Raw genomic sequence first — 21,539 nt, 5'->3', positions numbered from 1 at the left:
CACCTCCTCCTTGGTCCCCTTGTCTGTGGGCTCTCTTCTTTCTAGTTTATCTTCTACATAGGTGTCAAGTTGATAAGCCATTATATTTGACCATTTCACTTCCCTACTCAAAAAAAGCACCAGAGGTTTCTTATTGCCTGTGGGATAAAAGACAAAATCCTGCACCCTTCATCAGCTGGGAATTCTTTCCAGTATTATTTCCCATTAGTCCCCTTCATGCCCTCTCCTCAGCCTCATCAGTTTGGCCTGCCAGCTATTCTCCAAATGTGACACTGTTTCTCCACTGCTGTGCCTTTGCCCAAATAGTCCTCCGTGTCCAGAATGCCTTCCCTCTCTACCTTTAGCTTCCTTCAAAGTCCATCTTGGGGGGCCAGCTCCTAGGAGAGGTCTTTTCTGTGCTCCCATTCTTTCCTTTTAAAAATTAGTTTCTGTATTCTTTGTATTTACTTAAGTGTATACTGTTGTATCCCCCTGGTAGAGTGGAAGCTCTTCCAGGTCAAGAACTACTGCATTCTTGTCTTTGTATCTTACCACAGTGCTTTGAAATACAGTAAGCACTTCATAAAAGCTTACTGAATTGAAATGCTGTAGGGAATACAATATTGGACTAGGCATTGAGAAAACTTGAGTTCAAATCATGCCTCAGAAATTTACTAGCTATGTGACCCTGGGCAAGTCACTTAACCTGTCTTGGTCTCAATTTCCTCATCTACAAAATGCAGATAACAAGAGTTAGCCTATCTTACAAGGTTGCTGTGAGGATCAAATGCCAGTCAGTTGATAAGTATTAAGTGCCTACTATGTGCCAGGTGCTGTGCTAAGTATGTACGAAAGGCAAAATACAGCTGCACTCACCAGGCTGTATTCGTCAAGTTTTTCCTGCCATGACTCAGAAACCTTCATCCTGGAAGTTCACTTCAGCCCCAGAATTTACATTAAGGAAGGCCCCTGGAGCCACTCCCTCTGATTGGATGGCTCTTCCCAGAACCTCCATTCAAGGAAGGTGTGCAGGTCAGCCACCTCTTCATCTCTTAAGGGGCTGTGGGACTCTTTATCATGCCTCTGCCCCTGCTGTCTTTTCCCCTTTCTCCCTCTTTTTATGAGGGTCTCTAGCTCCCTTTAGGGGACAGTGGCTTTTCCCTTCCCATCCCCAACTCACCACCATACAAAGAGGGAATCTTTTGTGCCAGTTACTCTGGGCATAGTTTGTGTTGCTTGCCTTAGGCCCAAACAACAAAAAAGTGGAAGAGATGAGACCAGAAGCCAGGTCATCTGATTTCTAGTTCAGTGTTCTTTCCATCTCCTCTCGTTGGTCTACAGAGCAGCATTGTGGATAGATCCAGGGAATTAAGGTTAGAAAGACCTGGGTTCAAATACTGCCACAGACACTTGCCAGCTGTGTGACCCTGAGCAAATCACATGAACACTCTGAACCTCAGTTCCTTCATTTGTAAACTGATTTTTGAGGTTCCTTCCATCTCTAAATCTATGACTTTTTCCTGGGAAAGGCCACCTCACATATTCCCTTGACTTCAAGAAGGGATGAATCCTGCCTAATGAAAGATGATTAAGGTCACACTTATTCTTTTTTTTCTTTTCTTTGTGGGGCAGTGGGGGTTAAGTGACTTGCCCAGGGTCACACAGCTAGTAAGTGTCAAGTGTCTGAGGCCGGATTTGAACTCAGGTACTCCTGAATCCAGGGCCGGTGCTTTATCTACTGCGTCACCTAGCTGCCCCCAAGGTCACACTTATTCTTAAAGATCTCAGGGCAAAAAAAAAAAAAGTCTTGAGTGAGGAGATTCATAAAATTTAAGAATTAGAAGGGATCTCTGAGATCATTTAGTCCAACCCATACCTGACCAAGTATGTTACCTATCTCTGCCAACTTTGTCATCTGCAGATCTAGGAAATGGGCAGACTCACTTCCATCTAAGGCATCATTGATAATGTTAAACAGTATAGGGCTAAGTAAAGATCTCCAGGACACTATTTTGGAAACTTCCTTCCAAATTGACATTAAATTCACCAGTCCTACTGCCTGCATCTTATTGCCCCCATCTTACCCCCCCCCTCCAACCCCCAGAATAGTACAAAAACCTTGTAACCTTGTTACAATATAATAATGCAAATAAAAAAACCCACACAAACCTAGTAAAATGAAGTTGAATTAGGAGTAATTGGGGCGGGGCAGCTAGGTGGCGCAGTGGATAAAGCACCGGCCCTGGATTCAGGAGTACCTGAGTTCAAATCCGGCCTCAGACACTTGACACTTACTAGCTGTGTGACCCTGGGCAAATCACTTAAGCCCCATTGCCCCGCAAAACAACAACAACAACAACAAAACCAAAACAAACCAAAACAAAAAAAAGAGTAATTGGGGCAGCTAGGCAGCACAGTGGATAAGGCACTGGCCCTGGATTCAGGAGGACCCAAGTTCAAATTTGGCCTTAGACACTTGACACTTACTAGCTGTGTGACCCTGGGCAAGTCACTTAACCCTCATTGCCCTGCAAGAAAAGAGTAATTGTAATGACATTTTGTCCCTAAAGAAAGAATGAGGAAACACTTTCCTTTTGGTAGACAGGTGTTTTGGGAGGGAGTGTTGATTTGTATGGACTACTTCCTTAGCTGCTAGATGCCTTCTTTGGGTCTGTTTGGTTTAACTGTTTTTCTTTCTTTGAAGGGAGGACTTGGAGGAGTGGGTTATGTCTGGAATTGAATGAACTAAAAAAAAAGTTATCAAGAAAACTTCCAAAATCTAGGAAAACCATATTTATGGTATTTCCCCAACCTATCAGTCAGTTATAAAAACAAATGTAGTTGGATATAACTGTTTTTCCATGAATCCATTCAGGTCCTTTGTGATTACTGCTGCTTCTAGATATTCACTAATGTTTCCTTTCATACATACTCTAGAGTTTTTCTAGAAGTCAAATTCAAATTCACTAATCAGCTTGTATATTCTATTCTCTTAACTTTTTGTTTTAAACCAGGTCAAGCATTTACTTTTTTCCAATCCTGAGGCTTTCCCTCCTTTCCCCACCCCCTTTTCTAATTTTCTCCAAGACCTTTCAAAGCTCATAGACTGTTTCTTAGCAAACACATCTCTCAATGCTTCCAGTACCTTGATCTATAGTTCATTTAGGTTCAGTGACATGAACTCACCAAGGGCAGCTAAGTGCTCTTTTGCTACCCTTCCCTACTTATCTTGGTTATCACCTCCCTATTAGCAATTTTTTGTTGTTTTTTTCAGTCCAAAGATCATTTTCTGTAGCAGAGAAAGCAGAAGAAAATGAGATTTGAGCAGTTCTATCTTCCCTCCATAGTCATCAGTTATCATCCCACGCCCAGCAGTTGTCCTATCTTTTCTTTGATCTTCTCTTTCTCCAATACAGTTAGAAAACACCACAGACTCTTTTTGCTGTCCTTAGCATTCTTCACCTGTCAGCTATTTCTGACTTTTAGCACTCCTGACATCCTTACATAATACTTGTAAAGCTCTTAACACAGTGTCTGTCACATAGTAGGCATTTGATTCTTCCTTCCCTCCTTCCCTTCCCCTCTCCATCTTTCTCTCCCTCCCTCCTCCATCCCCACTCCGTCCCCACTCCATCCCTCCTTCAGCTAGCTTATAACTCCAGAACTAAAGGGATTAATCAGCCTCAGTCACCCCAGAAGCAGGGACAGCAGGTCTGTGCCACTATGCCCAGCTCCTGGTTTCTTTCAACTTAGTTAGAATATAAGCTCCTAGAAAGCAGAGATAGTTTCATTTTGTCTTTGTACCCCCAGCACCCAGGACAGGGCCCAGCCCAGTAGGCACTTAAGTACTTGTTAACTAATTGGCCTTTCTTCCAGCCCCTTTGTCCTTTTCATTTCTCTGGGTCCTTTGCTTTCTTTTCCAGGGCCTCCGATGGACTCTTCTGTTTCCAACCTTTGATAATCTTGACCATCTCCTTGATTCTTACTGCTTTGCCCCTGGATTTAAGCTTTATCCCCTCCACAATGAAGCAATTTTTTTTTAAAGTGTCCGCTTTTCAAATAATTCTAACTTGCATTTGTGCAATTTAGCTTCCCTCTTTTATTTTCTTCCTTTTTACTCCTTCCCCACCCCCACCCCTACCCCCTTTTTTTGATAACCAATTTACTCCAAATGGCAGTGGGCCAGCCTGGCTCAGAATAATCAGAGATTGTAAAGCAGAGGCAGGAGGCAAAGTCAGCTGACTTGGAACCATCTAAAAGGCAGCTCTCCATGGCTCCTCAGCCCCCTTGGGAAAGGACAAAAAAACAAAATCATATATACGGCCAACCCCAGATTGTCTAAATGCGGATTATCCATGCTGTGGGTTATCTGTGACTATTTAAAACCGACTGTGAGGCTGGCTCCCAGTAGAAGGAAGAGAACAGGTTGCCTTGTATGGGGAAAAAAAGGATTCCAGGCCTTTTGGTGAAGAGGAAGATCAGGAAACTTGTCATTTAGGTGAGATTTTGATGCTGGCTTGGTGAAACAAGATATCTTGATTCCTTCTGGGAAAAAGAGAAGGGGGTGTGTAGTTGCCTAAAGGACAGGCTCAGAGATTTAGGGTGAGGGTAGGGTTCCTTTACTCACAGTCAGCAAGTGGGTAAACCCCCTTTATCCTTGGCTATGACATTTCAGATTTGATTATCTGTTAATCAGAATTTCTTACTCTCAGAAGACAGAGTCTGGACTCAGATCTTTTCTAAAGGGAAAACAGGAGTGAAATAAGCAGTGAAATAAGGGAGTGAAATAAACCTTATACTTTTGTAGGTAGAGGAGGAAGAATTAGAATAGAATACTGAGCTGGAAGGGAATTTAGAAGTTGAGTGATCCACCCTCCCCTCCCCCCCATTTAAAAATTATTGCTCTTTATCATCATCAACAATAACAAAAAACGTTACCTAAATTTCCCAATATATCCCTTTCCCTTCCTCTTCTAGGGAGCTATTCCTTATAATAAAGAATAAAAAAGTAAAAGCAACAGGTCAGAAAAACTAGCCAACATTTTTTAAAAAGCTTGATGTTACATGCAGAGTTTCACACCCATAGGCCCCCATCTCTACAAGAAGAGCAGTTGCTTTCTTACCTCTCTTCTTTGGGGTCAAACTTGATTATTGTAATTTTATGTTTCCTTATTATTGTTCTTTCCATTTATATCATTGTCATGATGTGTTGTCATAGTGTATATATTGTTTCTTGGTTCTTCATACTTCACTTTGCATCAGTTCATTTAAGTCTTCCCATGTTTCTATGTATTCCTGATACTGAGAATCAGAGGAATAGAGAGACAGGGGCAGGTAATTGACACAATGAATAATTTACTGAATGTAGAGTAAAGACCTGAATTCAAATCCTGACTCGGACACTTAACATTTGACTCTTTAGCTTTTCTCAGGCTTTGTTTTCTCATCTGTTAAAATGGGATAATAATAGCACTTACTTTCTAGGGTTGTTGTAAGGATCAAATAAGATAATTTGAATAAAATGCTTTGCAAATCTTAATGTGCTTATAAGTGCTAGCTTTTATTGTTATACTCATAATTTCTTACAGCATAGTAATATTCCAGTACATTTATATACCATATCTTGTTTATACATCCCCTAATTGATGAGCATCTATTTTGTTTCCAATTCATTGCTACGACAACAACAAAAAAAATGATGCTATCAATATTTTTGCCCCCGCATTTTTTAATAGGAAATTGAGGGTCAAAACAGAGGAAGTGACTGGACCAATGTCATGAAGCTTAGTAAGTGGCAAAGCTTGGACTTGAGCCCAGGAGATGCCCAGGAGTTGAAGGGGAGAGTTCTTTTAACTCCTTTGCTCTTTTCAGTACACTGCCTTTGGGTGAGAGGGACAGACAGATCGAGCAGCTGATGAGGGTATTCAGGCTTGCCATTAGATCAGGGATGTTTCTAGAGGTGAAAAATGAGCTCTTTATCTCTCTCTGTTCCCCCTTCAGGCTGGAGAGTTCCTTTCAACCCCTGTTTTAGTCCTTTACCTGCTCTCATTCAATGTCTTTGTTTGAAGTATGAATAATATCAGCATGGCAGGCTTAAATAAACATTTACCTGAGTATGGTCAAGGTCCAGTCAAGTGTACCTTGAGAGTGAGGTCTAGGGTCAAGGCCAGAGTTATGTGGCTTGACCCTGTTGTCAGTGTATTGCCTTGACTGGGAACTGTTTATTCCCTGCTCTGACACTCATACTCAGTTAACTATTTTTACTATTCAACTTAAGCAACCAGTTAAGGCCCACTCGATTCAATAAATATTTATTAGATGCCCATTATATATAGGTCACTATGAGAGGTGCTTGGGATAGAAAGAAAAAAAATAGACTGAGTCTCTGCCTGGTTGAGAGAATACAATGTCTACACAAGTAAATGCAAAGAACATTAAATGTAGCTCAAAGTATTCCACTCCAGGAAGCCCTTCTTAGGGTAAGAGGGAAATAAAGGCATCTAGATGTGAGCCAGAATAGAATTGTATATTCAGATCTGGAAGAGACCTCAGAGTTCATGCAGTCTAACCCACTTATTTTATGGCTGAGAGGTCATGGGACTTTCCTGTAGTCCCATGATTGGTTAGTGCGACTCTAATGCAGGTCTTCTGACTATACCTTGTCCCGCAAATTTGCTCAGTGTTCACGGTTTTTTTCCTTGTTATTGCTGACTTGTACCTTTTCCTCCTGCCTCTAATGTCCTGTTCCCCTAGTTTCTGAAGATTTCCTACTATTTCAATGTTCTTTTGACCACCCACCTTGCTCTTTCCCTTCACCTCCTGGGCACCTCCCAATTCTTGGCTGCTCATCTTGAATCTCCTGCATGCTCTGCTCTTTGGTACCTCTGATTCATGGCTGCCTCAATCATCATTCTTCATGTGTGTCCTCCTCTTGGCTCTTTTTCTGGTCCCACAGAATTACAGAGGTGGAATACCTTGTAGAAGTTGTCCTGTTCTGTTTCTGCTTGGGATCACCTTCTACATCCTCCCTGAGGAGTGATCATCCAGCTTTTTAAGGCCTCCAGCATGAGGAGAGCCACTCTTCCTGAGGTTGTCTATTCATTGCAGTTTTGGAGAGTTCTCATTGTGGAGGGAATTTTTCTTTACAGAGAACTGAAATCTCCCTCCTCTCCAGCTTCTGCTTATTGTTCCTAACTCTGCTTTCTGAATCCAAACAGAATAAGCCTTATCCTTCTTCCACACGAGAGCCCTTCAGATATTGGAAGTCAGTTTTCCTCTTGTCTTCTCCAGACTGAACATTCCCATTTCATTTAAATGATCCTTGCCTCATACAATCTGGATAGGCAGTAGCTTGTCAGGATCCTGTGTGCATTCCTGGCTAGGACCCCCCCCCCCCTCCGCCCCCTTGCTCTTCTGTTTCTTTAACTCTGACTCAATGGGCAGGTTTGTCATAATGGATAAGATTTAAGCTAACCAGGAGATGCAGCTTGTTTTCACTGCTGATTGTCTGCTCTTTCATGTCCTCAGCATGGACAAGTGTATCTGCCCTGGTTGTCACTTTGGTGTAAAGCCAGATCCTCCTTCTCCAGGCTTCTTCCCACTCTTGTGGCACTACCAGTATTTCAGGTACAAGCCCAGGGAGGAAATGATTGAATCTAAACAAAACTGTTGAAATTGCAAGAGGAAAAAAAATCATGGAAGCAAATGTGTTGCTTATTTATAGCTATGTAAAGCTTGCTTTAAAAGAAAGACTTCTAAGGACTTGGGCTAGATATGAAAAATTGCTAAGAATGCTAATATACATTAATATTTACAAAGCACCTTCCCCACAACAGCCCTGTGAGACAGGGAATGGGAAATAGCATTCCATCCATCTTACAGATGAGAAAACTGAGATGTTAGAAAGGTGAGGTGAATATGTATAGTTACACATGAATGTATAAAGTCCAACTAATCATTATCAGAGGTGGGATTTGAATGCATGTCTCCTGATTCCAAATGAATCAATCAAGCTATCAATAAGTATTTATTAAACACCTGTTCTGTGCTAGATGATAGGGACACACAGACAAAAATGTAATAATCTTTGCTCTCAAAGAGCTGTTGGTGGAGACAGTAGGTACCTGTAAAAGTATAGATGGAATGAATAACAGAATGAATATGAGGTAGTTTGAGGAGGGAGGGCACCTGCATCTGGGGGTGAAGGGGTTGAGGAAAGGTTTCATGTAGAAGATGGTGCTTGAGAGGAATCCTGAAGGAAATAAGGGGTTTGATGAAGCAGAGCTGAGGAGGGAGTGTGTTCTAGGCATGGGAGATTGCAATGAAAAGACACTTAGAGGGGAAATGGAGTGCCCTGTGGGAGGAGCAGTAAGAAGGCCACTTTAACTGGACCATAAAGTATGGCAAGGAGAATAGTATATAATCAGACTGGATAGGTAGGTTATGGCCAAGTTGAGAAGGATTTTAAAAGACAAATAGAGGAGTTTTTATTTTATCCCACAGGCAATAGGGAGGCATTAAAGTTTATTGAGTAGAGGAGTGACACGGTCAGACCTGTGCATAAGGAAAGTCACTTTGGCAGCTGTTCAGCACCTCTTACTGTATGCCTCATTTCCTGGAATAGATTCCAGTGCAGGAATGTGAAGTGACTTGCCCCGTAGGACTCTTTCCATCCAGTTCAACAAAAGCATCTGACTACCGTCATGGAGAACCAGACTAGGATCTTGGTGTCCTACAGGAGTGTCCCTGCTGGGAGGAAGGAAGGTGGTTGAGATTCATTTATTCATTAAACAACTCTGTGTTCAGGTTGGGGGTGGGCAGGGAGATTAAAAAGTTTAGATAAAATATCATTTCCCTTAACTCCCTTTGGAGTTGACCTCCACAATCCCTTATAAGCCTTCAAGTTCTATAAATGTTTGCTGTTGAGATGAGTAAGATTCACCTTGAAAAGCTGAGAATTTTTCCAAGAGGTTGACTGGGGGGAAAAATAGCCAGGTAGCATTAGGTTGCACATTCTACATGTGGAAAGTCACTGAGTAACTTGCAGATTTGACAGCAGATTGTCAGTCGGGAGGTTTGAACCACCCTGTTTCTCTTTGAGTAGAGTTTCAGACTGACAATGTTGCTCACCTGACATTCATTGATATTCAGAGCCCCCTATCCCCCCACCCCACCATCTTTTCCACTCATTCTCCATTTCAGCTCATGGAACACTTTAACTTTGGGACTCCCTCCCCCCCCCTCCCTTCTCTGTGAATAATACACTAGCTGCCCAGGGGAGCTGACTCTTGCACCAGTTTGCAAGCCTGTTTAAAAAATCCCAGTTCTATAAACCTCTTTGAAAGGAATGACAGGTCTTACTCCAGGATAATCATTTATAGATCAGGTGATGATTTCCTTCTGTGTCTTAATGACACTTGTATTCTCAGGAGAGCCCAGCCAGCCTTGTCAGATACTGCTGATGCACCCTCTTATGTGTGTGTGTGTCTCCGGGATCAAACAGGAGCCTGGCCAGCCTTGTCAGATACTGCTGATGCTCCCTCTCTGAGCCTGCCTGCCCTGGTCAATCAAATTCAGCCTTTTCATTTGCATTCTCTCTCACCTTTGGTGCCCACACTGGAGTTAGACTCAAAAAGTTCCTTCCTCAGAAACATTTCTGGCTCTAGGGACCATGAAATTTTAGGAGTCTTTATGGGGAACAGGCCTCTTGAGGTCCAAGGTACTTCCAAAGTAATTTCTTATTCTTGTGTCGTTAAAAGATGTATTTCCTCTAATCTCTCAATCTTCCCACTGGGTATCTTCAAAGGACTACTTTACAAAGGAGAGATTGGAGGGAGATGTTACATGAAAGCAGGGCAATGTTTTGTTGGCTTTTGTTGGGTTCTCTGGCATTGGGAGCATAGAGCTTTTTGCAAAGAAATCTCAGATGGGAGGGACTCTACCATCTTCTAGTGAAACCCCTATTTGTTTTTCTTTTTTTAATTTTTAAATTTTTACTTAAAGTTCTGAGCTCCAAATTCTGTCTTTCCCTCCTTCTGCTCCCCCCATCCCGCCCCAAGATGGTAAGCTATCAGATATAGGTTATACATGTACAGTTATGCAAAACATTTCCTTATTAGTCATATTGTACAAGAGTACTCAAATAAAAGAAAAAAAATGAAAGAAATAGCATGCTGCCGTCTGTATTCAATCAATATCAGTTCTTTCTCTGGAGGCAGATAATATGCTTCATCATTAGTCCTTTGGGATTGTCTTGGATCATTGTATTGCTGAGAATAGCTATATCATTCACAGTTCTTCATTGAACAATACTGCTGTTACTGTATACAATGTTTTGTTCATTTCACTATGCATCAGTTCATGTAAGTCTTTCCAGGTTTTTCTGAAATCATCCTGCTTGTCATTTCTTATAGCACAATAATATTCCATTACAACCATATACCACAGCTTGTCAAACCCCTATTTGAACAATAATTCTTGCTATAACATCTCTGATTAGTCTAAGTCAAAAAAACTTCCAACAATGGAAACCTCAGCTTTTGGATGATTCTTAATTTTTAGAGATTCCTGCCCCGCTCCCCACTTCATTATGTTATTTCTAAATCTGCCTCTCTTTCAAACTTTTGCTTCTGGCTGTTTTGTTCTGTGGCCAAACAGAACAGCTTCATGTTTATTGATTTAGAACTAGGAAGGTCATCAAACCAGCTCCCTTAATTTTATAGGATATTGAGGCTTAGAGAGGTTAAGTGACTTGTCCAAGGTCACACAAATAGGAAGTGTCAGAGCTGGAGCTTAAACCTACCTCTTCTAATCCCTCTGCTACATGAAGGCCTTTGGCTACTTTGAGAGTTTTCATATTCCTCCCATTTCCACTCCCAATCTTTCCTTCCTTAGGATGAACATTCACAGTTCCTTTGACTCATCTTGCTATGGATAACACAGTTTCTTTTTGGAGTTTAGGCAAAGGAGTCTGGACAGGTTCTCAAAAGGAGAATTTTTTGGAGGGAATTCTGAGTTTTAAGAAAGCTGGTCAGTATTATTAATCCTCAAGCAATTCTTTGAACTTCTTGAACACCTTTTTATATGTCAGATGCTGGGGTAGGTGCTGAGAATACAGAGACAAAAATGAGGCAATCCTGTCTTCAGGGAGCTTACATTTTGTTTGGGAAGGCAACATTTACACATATAAATATCTCTTGTTATATTGGTGTGGGGAGAGGCAAGAGCAGATGAGAGAGGGGAATCAAGAGGCCTCAGAGGTGGCTTTTGTCCTGAACTTTGAAAGAACTTGGGCATTCCAAGAGGTGGTGGTGCATTCCAGGTAAGCAAGACAATTTGTGCAAAAACGTGGAGATGGAATCTGAAATGTGAGGAAAAAACAAGGAATCCAATTGAGGTTTGCCTTACTGTACATAAAGTGGAGCAGTGTATAATAGCCCAGAATGGTAGGTTAGAGCCAGGTTGTAGAGGATTTTAGATGTCACATAGAGTAGTTTGTATTTAATTCTTAAGGTAATAGGGAACCAATGGAGTTTATTAACCAAGGGAATGATACGGTTAGACCTGTGCTTTAGAAAAATCAATTTGGCAGTTACATGGAGGAGGAATTGGATGGGGGAGAGATCAGAGGCTGCACACAGTTAGGAAGCCTTTGCAGTAGTCCAGGTGAGAGGTGATGAGGGCCTGTGGGTGAATGGGTAGTGGGCATGTAAGTAGAGAGGATAAAGGTATGAAAGATTTAGTTAAATTAGAATCAATAAGTCTTGATAACTGATTGGATTTATGGGATGAATGAGAATGAATCCCTGAGGATAACATGGAGGGTTCAAAACTTCATGACTTGAAGGTTAGTGGAACCCTTGTTGGAAATAGGGAAATTCAGTTGAAGGATGTGGGTTTTTTTTGTTTTGTTTTAGAAGATGATGAGCTTTATTTTGGACATGTTGAATGTGAGATGCCTATAGATAATCAGTTTGATATGCCCAGTAGGCAGTTGGGTATTTGGTACCAGAGATAAAGAAAGAGTTGAGAGCTAGAGATATGAATCTGGGAGTCATCTAGATAGAAATGAAAATTTAATTAATGGGAGCTGATGAGGTCACTGGGGGGGTGGGGAGAGGGAGGGAGAGAGGGAGAGAGAAAGTAAGTAGACAAGAGAAGAAGGTCCAAGGGAGAGCCATGGGAGACATTTGAAGTTAGAGGCCATGATATGGATGGGGACCCAGCAAAGATGACTGAGAATTGATCAGACAGATAGAAGGAGAACCAAGAGAGCAGTGTCAAAAAAGAACCTCAGAGAGGAGGATTATCCAGGAGAAGAAAATGGTCAACAGTATCAAATGCAGAAGATGGAATGAAGATTGGGAGAAGGCCATCTGATGTGTCAACACATTATTGTTGGCTTTGGAGAGGGAAGTTTGAGAGATGAGGTCAAAACCCAGATTTCAAGGGGTTGAAAAGTGAACAAGAGGAAAAGAATTGGAGGTATAGAAGGCAGACAGTTCTTTCACAGAGTTTGGGTATGAGATGGAAGAGAAATATAGGATAAAAGCTTAAGGGGACGAATCAAGTGAAGGCTATTTATTTATTCTTAAAGATGAGGGATTCTTGAATACATTTATAGGCAGCAGAGAAGGAACCAAAATCAAAGGAGAAATTGAAGATTATAGAAAAGGTATGATTTTTGAGGGGTAGGCTTGGGATAAACTGCTGGAGGAGACAGGAGAAGATGGGATTGAGATTTTTGGATTGGGCAAGGAGAAGTGCCACCTCTTCTTTAGAGACTGGAATAATGGAAGATAATGTCCTGGAAGACTTGGAGATGTAGAAAAGGGGAGGAGAGCAAATGGTCTCTTTTCTCAGTAAATTATGAATAGAGGCCGTCTGCCCAAGAATGCAAAGGGAAGAGGTGTTATGGGAGGTTTAAGATTTGGAACAGCTGCTGTGGGGAGTGTGATAAAGAATCAGTCAGGGAGGAAAAAAAGGATTTTTTTTTGGTGAGGCAATTGGGGTTAAGTGACTTGCCTAGGGTCACACAGCTAGTAAGTGTTAAGTGTCTGAGGCCAGATCTGAACTCAGGTCCTCCTGACTTCAGGGCCAGTGCTCTATCCCCGGTGCCACGTAGCTGCCCCAAGGGATTTCTTTTTTGCATTGTGGGTCCAACTGAGATTAGAACATGAGTTTGCAGTGGGCCCAGTCCTCTTGGCTGCATGACTTCCTCCAGGTTGGTTCAGTAGCATGTGGGTAGTAGAGGAGGCAGATTATGGTACTACTCTAGTTAGACTTTGGTAGGGTGTGGGCCAAGTAAGGGGGCAGGGGATTAGAGAATTGAAGACTGTAATGCTGAATTGCTTAACTCCAGGATCAAGGTTGGGAAAGGAGGAAAATAAAGCCAGAGCAGAGGCAGCAAAAGACTATGGAGAATAGTAATGGGTCAAGAGCTCTGGGCTTTCAGTTACTGGTGTTAATGAGAGGAAAGAGAAGCATGAATAATCAAGAAACCAATTTGAGGCTTTGGAGTAATATCATTTTCAGGCATTGCCGACTATTCCCTTCTTCAATTATTCCTTCTGTTATTAGCCGAAGAGCAGATCAGGAACAGTGTGAGGTAGTGGAAAGAAGATGGTATTTGGAATCAGAGATCCTGGGTTCAAATTCTGTCTTGATTACTGGCTAAACACCTGACATGTACCAGGGTAAATCATTTTACCTCCTTGACCAGTTTTCTAAACTATAAAATTAAGGGGCTACACCAGATGATCTCTAAGATTCTAGCTCTAAATCTATGATTCTAATGGAGGTAGGCACCCTGGATAATACACTTGTGGATAATTGAGTCACTTGTATTTCCTAGTAGACCCAGTGTACATGTTGGTGGCAGCTTGAGACAGAGGACAGGGAGGAGGGGTAAGCCACATCAGGCTGTCTCTATCTCTCTTGTGTATTTAAATGGAGAGTCAGAAAATGTGTCGGAGTGAGATCGTAATTAAATTGTGGACATAGTGCCAGGCAACTTAACTAGAGCCCCCTCATGCTACATGCTCCCGAATTTAATTTTCCAAATAAACTCAGTGTGGCATTGATGCCCAGGGAGGATCAATAGAATGGAAATTGCTTGCAGTTTCCCCTAAAGTGTTGCAATGGATTACTGCTCTCACATTTCCCCTCCGCAGTCCTTTTTCTGCCAGAGTGGGCCCGGCATTCATTCTAGGCACATACGATTTAAGGAAATGGGGGAAAAAAATGGAAACTACAAACTGTGCTCCCGAGTATACTCTTGCCTGTGATGTGTAAGCTTTCAGAGGATTTCTAGATCATAAGTCATTGTGGGGAAAGTGGTTACGGTGAAGAAACATATCACCTAGGCCTTGCTAGGGTGGGGATTGTGGAGGAAGTTTGGAGATTCAAAGGTTTTGAGAAAGGGTTAGACCCATTCTAACAAGATTGGGGAAGTTGAAGTTAAACCTTGAAATTCAAATGGAAGAGTCCAGTCCTTGGTTCCTGCTTTGCCAGGGAGGAGCCTCTTGTTGATATCTCTAATCTGTAATCCTCAAGTAACCTTCTAGTTCTCTTGTGTTCCTTTAATACCTTTGGGAGCTATAGGTGCTGAAGGGGTACTGTGGTCACAGATAACTCTTGAAAACGCATGGCCATAGGGATAGAGAGTAATGTTGTTGCACAATAATTCCTTAACCTCATTGTGTGTGTGTGTGTGTGTGTGTGTGTGAGAGAGAGAGAGAGAGAGAGAGAGAGAGAGACAGAAACAGAGACAGAGACAGACAGACAATCAGGATGAAGTCACTTGCCCAGGGTCACACAACTAGTAAGTGTCTGAAATTCAAGTTCTTTTGACTCCCCACTGCACTATCTAGCTGCCCCTTCTAGTAGTTTTGACTGTTACAAATTCAGTTCAACAAATTTTTACTTCTACTTGTGTGGAAAACTGTGCTAGATAAGATAGAGACTTTAGATAAAACATGTTCCCTGTCCTTTCAAAGCTTATAGTCTATCAGGGACATATGCCACATGTAAAATACAAAACAATACAGTTAGGTGGAGGAGTGTGGAAATGGGGGAGCATAGCATACAGCTATCTTTGGTCCATCCTGATTATTGTGAACAATGAATTCATGGAGATGGTTGCGTTATTCAAATTTGCACTGCATATTTCCATTGGGCTGGAACCAGTCACCGTATTTCATATAATTATAACTTCAAATAGTATGAATTAATATACATGGGACCACTTCGGGTGAATTAATTATTTGCAGTAAAAGGAACCTGGCTGAGTGTTGGTTAGTTTTGCTGAACTGCTTTTTTTCTTCTCTTTTAAAATTTTTTTATTACATGGAATGAATCCCTGATTAAGGGAGACAGGGGAAGGCTATATTTGGAAATACAAGTGATGTAAAAAAATAAAAATAAAACACAAATTCAGAAGAGAAATATAAGCAAAGTGGTGAGTGAGGTCCTGGGAAAATCAGAGATTTCATGGAAGAGGCAAAATATGATTTGAAATTTAAATGATGGGGGCAGCTAGGTGGCTCAGTAGATAGAGCACTGGCCCTCGATTCAGGAGGGCCTGAGTTCAAATCTGGCCTCAGACACTTAATACTTACTAACTGTGTGACCCTGGGCAAGTCACTTAACCCCAATTGCCTCACCAAAAAAAAAAAAAAAAAGAAGAAGAAAAGAAAAGAAATTTAAATGATGGATTTCAATAGATCAAGGGATGGAGGAGACATCCCAGTCCTAGGGAGCAGAGTGAGCCGAAGCATGGAGGTAAGAAAGCAAGGGGCAAGTAATGGAAATGATGAATATACTTGATTGGTTGGCTAGAACAAGCTAGAGTATAGGCAGCTTGGTGGCATACTGGATAGAGCACTGGGTCTACAGTCAGTAAGATTTGAATTTAAATCCAGCCCTGAGCAAGTTACCTAACTTTTCTTTGCTTCAGTTTCCTCAACTGTAGAATGATACAAATAACACCTACATCACAGGTTTATTGGGTGGATCAGATGAAATAATATTTGTAAAGTGCTCAGCACAGTGCCTGGAACATAGTAGGCACTTATACTCTCATACCCACTGTCCTTTATTTTCAAAGAGGACCAGTGACATCATGGGGTGATGTCTTGAATTGTGTGAATTGCATTTAAGTGAAGCCGACTTGCATAAAAGTCCTCACCTTCACTCTTTATTTCAGAGTCGTAGAAGTTCAGTGGCGACCTCTAGAAAGAGGTTAGGACCAAAGACAGAAACTGATAATTGAAAAAAAAAAGAATAAAAAAGAATGGAGGCTCTTTCCTAGCCCGAGCAATCATAGATGGGGTTTTGAGGGTTGGGATAGGCTTGGCAACCACCTGCAGTTGGAGTCCAGGGGAGATGGAAGCCTGGAGCTGAAGCTTCTGTGGACTTGTTCTGCGATGATCTTCTCTCAGAGAGGCCCCTTTACCCATCATTGAAATCCCAATTTATATGCTCCTTTCTCCTTCGAGCCTACCCCAACTACCTACCTAGACATCACACACCACTTTCATGGACAAGAGAAATGGAGCTTGTGAGAGAAATGTATTATTTCATATTCTATTTATGTATGTGAACTAGCCCCTTGAAAACAGAATCCATGAGGACAGATGTCATTGTCTCCCAAATCCTGACAGATGGAACTAAGGATGCTTCATGGTATTGACAGACTGACCATGTTTGGAGACTTCCAGGGAGAAAAAGTTCCTGGAAATTAATTAGTGGCCAGGGACATTGGCTACCCCAAGGCTGCAGGAACTGAAGTTTTCTTTTTTTAATAGAAAAGAGTATCTGCTTGTCTGTTGATTGATTTTTCCTTCTAAATTCCTTTCTTTTAAAATTTGAGTGTTTGGAATCTCTTGATGCATCCTAATGAATTCCAGTCCTTAGTCATTTGTTCTTCTTGGCTCCAGATGATTTTTCTTGAATCTCTCTGTCCTGGTTTTCAGACCTCTGGTGTTTTATCACTGAACCACAAACCCTACTTATCTTTGGGTCACTTTCTCCTGGTCCTCACATAATATTGCATTTACCCTTTTGTCAGACAGGCCCAGAACAAAGACCCATTTAAAGGCATATGGGCAGAAGAGAAGAAAGTTTGGGGGGTAATGGTTGAGAAAGCCCTAGTTCACCATAGGGGTGTTAGGGGAAGGTAATGATGAGCAGAGCTCATCATTGGAGAAAGACTTGGAAAATTCTAGAGATAAGTATATTGAAGATATTGCTTTGCTGATTTGCTATAGAGATCTTGTAGGCTAGGAGGCTAGTTTTCCATTTAATTCAGACTAAATGCCCCCAAGGGGTCAAGTTTGTGAAGTTAGGGAAAGAAAAGATGTTCTATACAATGGAAAGAAGCATTTGTCTAAATCACTGGTCTCTAGTCTTTTTTGATTGTGCACCCCAATCAAAAAATTTTTTTAAAGACCTGATTTAACCAGATAATTGCTCTTTCTCTTTTTGTTGCTCATGTATACTGCAGAGTCCCACATTTACCCAACTGAGAGAACCCCATACCTGGATAGATGCAGAAAGAAAAGGTGTTTTCTGAATCTGGGGCACCAATAGGCAGGAAAGGTATATGTGTTGAGTTTGGGTTCTTGTGTTATTTACAATGCCTCGTGGAGGTGAATTGAAAAACAAAAACACAGCTGTTGCTAATTTAAAATGTAGCATCCCCCCAAACTGGAGGAGAGGAGTTATTGAATATGTGACACAGGAGAAGAAAGATTACTGTGCATATTAAGTAGGGGAAAGAGTGATTGCTGAATACATGATGTAAAAGGAGATAGTGAACACAAAATTAAATACAAAAATTCAGTGGAAAATAATTATTGTCCATACATTATAGGCTTGACATATGGTAAGTTTTCTACTTCTAAAAGCTTTGTGTAATTTCTGAACGACCCATTTAGCTGTCGGTTTCTCCTACCCCACTGAACACTGACTCTTCTACATTGTTAGAGATGCTTAAATTTTTCTCTTAGCTTTTAACCCTTTGTAGGAACTGTTCAGAAACATCCATGCAAATCCTTTCTGGAAAGGCAAGGTCCCTAGATGAATCCCTGGGCTATTTTGAGATTTCTGTGCTTTTAATAGTGGCAAACAAACAAACAAAAAATCCATCCCAAGCTTTAGGACTCATGTTTTCTCTCTCAAATTCTACTGTCTTCTAAAGTTCATAGGTGTAATGATTGGAATGATGCCACCTACTGGAGACTTGCTGTGGGAAAGCTCCACCATGAGGAAAATGCCTCAGAGGCATTGTGGCTTTTCCTTGGCGTCAGGAAATGACGCGTTTGCTCATGGGTGCTGTCTATCAAGGCTACCAGCCAATCAACTTGAGGAGCCTCCTATTTTTCTGGGAGGAGACAGGAAGGAGGAGAGGGAGCCTGCATGGAGAGCTCTTGCGTTTTTGGGTTCCTGACTTGGTGGTGGTGGCGGCAGAAGACTTCACAGGAAATTTGAGGAAAGATATGAATGCCAGGCTGTTGGAATTCTGTTCTCAATCTTTTTCTTTCTATTTTCCAATAAACCCTTAAAAACCTAAACTCGTTTTATCAGTGATTTTAGTCAGTTTCCCCCCAAACTGGGGGAACAGATTAGAATCCACATTTAGAATCTTAAATTACACATAGGAAAGGATCTGAGATAAAGATCTGGAATGGACCTCAGCAGCAATCTATCTAGTTCAACCCCTTCATTTTACAGATTACAAAACCAGGACTACCCCGTCCCCCCTTCAGGTTGTGACTTATCCAAGGCTATCAAACTATTAAGTGTCAGAAGCGGGATTTGAACACAGGTCTTCTGACTCTATAGCCAGTTTGCTTCCCACTCTGTCCTGCATTCCAGGGTCTAATGAGCCTGAGCAATGTAAACTAGAGTAAGGCAGCATCCATGCAGAGAGGAAGAGAAGGGACTAGAAGGTGGTGGATTATTTTTGAATCTTTCATCATCAGCCCGATTTGTCTAAGAGATCTCCCTGGCTGACTTCTTTCCTGAGCCAAAGAATTGCTTATAAGTGGGGTTGCAGGATGTCTTTTTTCCCTTTAGGGGCAGCAGAATCCTGAGGCTCTATCCATGGGGCAGAAGAGACCCCAGATATTCTGTTTCTTTCTCCCAGCCTCTACTTATAGAACTCCCTAGATCTAGGTTGTAACTCTAACCCTTTCCCCATCTTTCACTTCCACCGAGGCCCAGAGAGAAAGATACTTGTCCAGGGTCAGACAGCTGGTCAATGGTAGAGTCAAGATTAGAATATCGGTCTCTGAGCTTTGCTCACTGTTGCTTTTCTGCCTCTCCATTATGGGTTCCTCTCCTGGTTTATTCTCTGCTTACATGCTCCATCTACCTCTCTGGGGAACATCCTACCAACTGCCCCCTTCTATCTCCAGTCCCATCTCTTTGGGCTTTTCTTGCTCACTGAGAATCTTGTAAATCAAGAATGCCCATTCCCTCTCTTACGGCAACAAATTAAATGGGATTTGATGATGATTTTCTCCTTTAGGGCCAGACAGGTTCTTGTCCTTGATTTCCCGGTTATTACTGTATAATTTAGACCAAACCAGAATGAGGTACCCAGAATAGACAACAGAGCTCTGGCCGGTTGGCTTGTCACTAAGTGACATGAGGAGAGTTGCTGATGATTCTGTGTCTCTGGTAGCTTGGTGTCAGGGAGAGGGAACATGTCCTGAAGGCCTTTGAGGAAGTCCAAGTCCGGGGTGTTGATTTTTGTATTTTAATGAATAACCTTGGAGGAGGGGTAGCAGGCTTCACCGAGAGGAGGGAGGAAGGAAGCGTTGGCTGATGATTGAAAGGAAGATTGAAGACTACTCATCCTGACTGGGCCACATCGCAGGTTTTGACAGCAAATTGACTTAAGGTTCTCTCTTTGGGAAGCAAGAACATTAAGGCAAGCATGAGGACTTCTTCCCTGTTACATGAGGCTGGAGAACAAATCAAGTTGGAGCCCTTTCCTTGCTTTTAATTTCTTTCTTTCTTTTTTTTTTTTGGTGAGTCAATTGGGGTTAAGTGACTTGCCCAGGGTCACACAGCTAGTAAATATAAAGGGTCTGAGGCCAGATTTGAACTCAGGTCCTCCTGAATCCAGGGCCAGTACTCTATCCACTGCACCACCTAGCTGCCCCCTTGCTTTTAATTTCTATTGAATGCTCTTTGTTTTTTTTTTTTTTTATATCACCCATACTAGATATACTAGTTCCCTCCCCTTCCTCATACCATACACAATAGGTTCTGCCTTATTACAAAGAAAAGCAGTTAAGAAAAACCACGTGATACAATGATGCAATTTTATAGCCTAAGCAATATTGCACACCCATCAAGAACCTCCTCCCCCATGACTGAGAGGAAGGAAGTATATTACATAGGCTCATAGATCCAGAGCGAGAAGGGATCTTGGAGGCTGCTTAGTACAGCTCCCTTATTTTCCAGATGAGGAAACTGAGGCTAAGGGAGAATAAGTTGTCACTTGCCTATGCTCACACTCCCTGTGTGTGCAGGGCATCATAGGCAGGATTTGAACCCACATCTTCGGATTTCAGAGTCAGCGCTATTTAATTACCCAAGATTGGTCATTAGAAATCCCCAGTTTGGCTTTCTTTTTGGTAGTCTATTCATTGACGTTGTAGGTCTTTGGGATGTTATTCTCTCAATTTTGCTTTCGTTATTCTGCATCATTTCATACATAGCTTTCTCTATGTTTCTGATTTCCTCATTCTTTCTTATGGCACAATATTCCATTGTATTCATATGTCACAGTTTGTTCAGTTCCTCAATGAATGAGTAGTCATTTTTGTTTTCACTTTTCTTCCTCTACCTCTCCTTATTAAAAATTTATTTTTTGCTTGTATGTGTGCTTTGTATTTTTTTTTAAATGGTGGTGACACAGGGATCATTTTTCTGAACCCCCTAGAGTTGCTGCTATGGGAAAGCCTAATTGGATGAGCACTTTGGGTGCTTTGGGGATCTAGATCTCCTACCTGACTGACCTCACCCTTGACTGGTATGGCAGTGAAGACTCGGGGAGTATTTTATTGGTCAATTTTTTTTTCAGGGCAATGAGGGTTAGGTGACTTGCCCAGGGTCACACAGCTAGTAAGTGTCAAGTGTCTGATACCAGATTTGAACTCAGGTTGTCCTGAGTCCAGGGCAGGTGCTTTATCTATTGAGCCATCTGGCTGCCTTTATTGATCAGTTTTTATGGAATTGAGACCTAGAAAAGGGGTGGGGGCTGAGGTGGGCATTGAATAAGGAGAACCCCTGAATTACTAGGAAAAAGAGAGGTCCTTAGCAGAGGATTGATGTGATGGAAATGGTGTGTGCATTGCGATGCTGCTGCTGTTTTGTGTGTCCATGAATGTGCAACAAGGGGCGCACACATACATGTGATTCTGTGTCCCTCGTATATCAGTGATAGCACATGATTAGGCAATAATGCCCAGGGTGCTGCTTTATCCACTGGTGAAGCTGGAGGGTGGCTTTGGAGGGGGTTTCATACAGGTCTGGATAGGCAGAAG

General features: G+C 41.8%; 1 protein-coding gene across 10 annotated transcripts in view; it reads left to right on the top strand.

Annotated features, from left to right (window-relative positions):
* Nucleotides 1–21,539, top strand: part of MEGF11 (multiple EGF like domains 11) — a 466,023-nt gene that overhangs the window by 73,680 nt on the left and 370,804 nt on the right. Inside the window, exon 1 of one of the 10 annotated variants that reach the window (XM_043986261.1) lies at nucleotides 4,419–4,477. The exons of the other annotated variants lie outside the window; for them this stretch is intronic. The gene's annotated coding sequence lies outside the window, so the exon portion shown is untranslated. Of the gene's footprint in view, nucleotides 1–4,418; nucleotides 4,478–21,539 lie in introns of those variants that run through there. 10 annotated transcript variants of the gene reach the window in all.

Source organism: Dromiciops gliroides, chromosome 2 (assembly GCF_019393635.1).
Source record: "Dromiciops gliroides isolate mDroGli1 chromosome 2, mDroGli1.pri, whole genome shotgun sequence".
Lineage (NCBI taxonomy): Eukaryota > Metazoa > Chordata > Mammalia > Microbiotheria > Microbiotheriidae > Dromiciops > Dromiciops gliroides.
The sequence above is the reverse complement of the archived record's forward strand: the minus strand, read 5'-3'. Positions and strand labels throughout refer to the sequence as shown.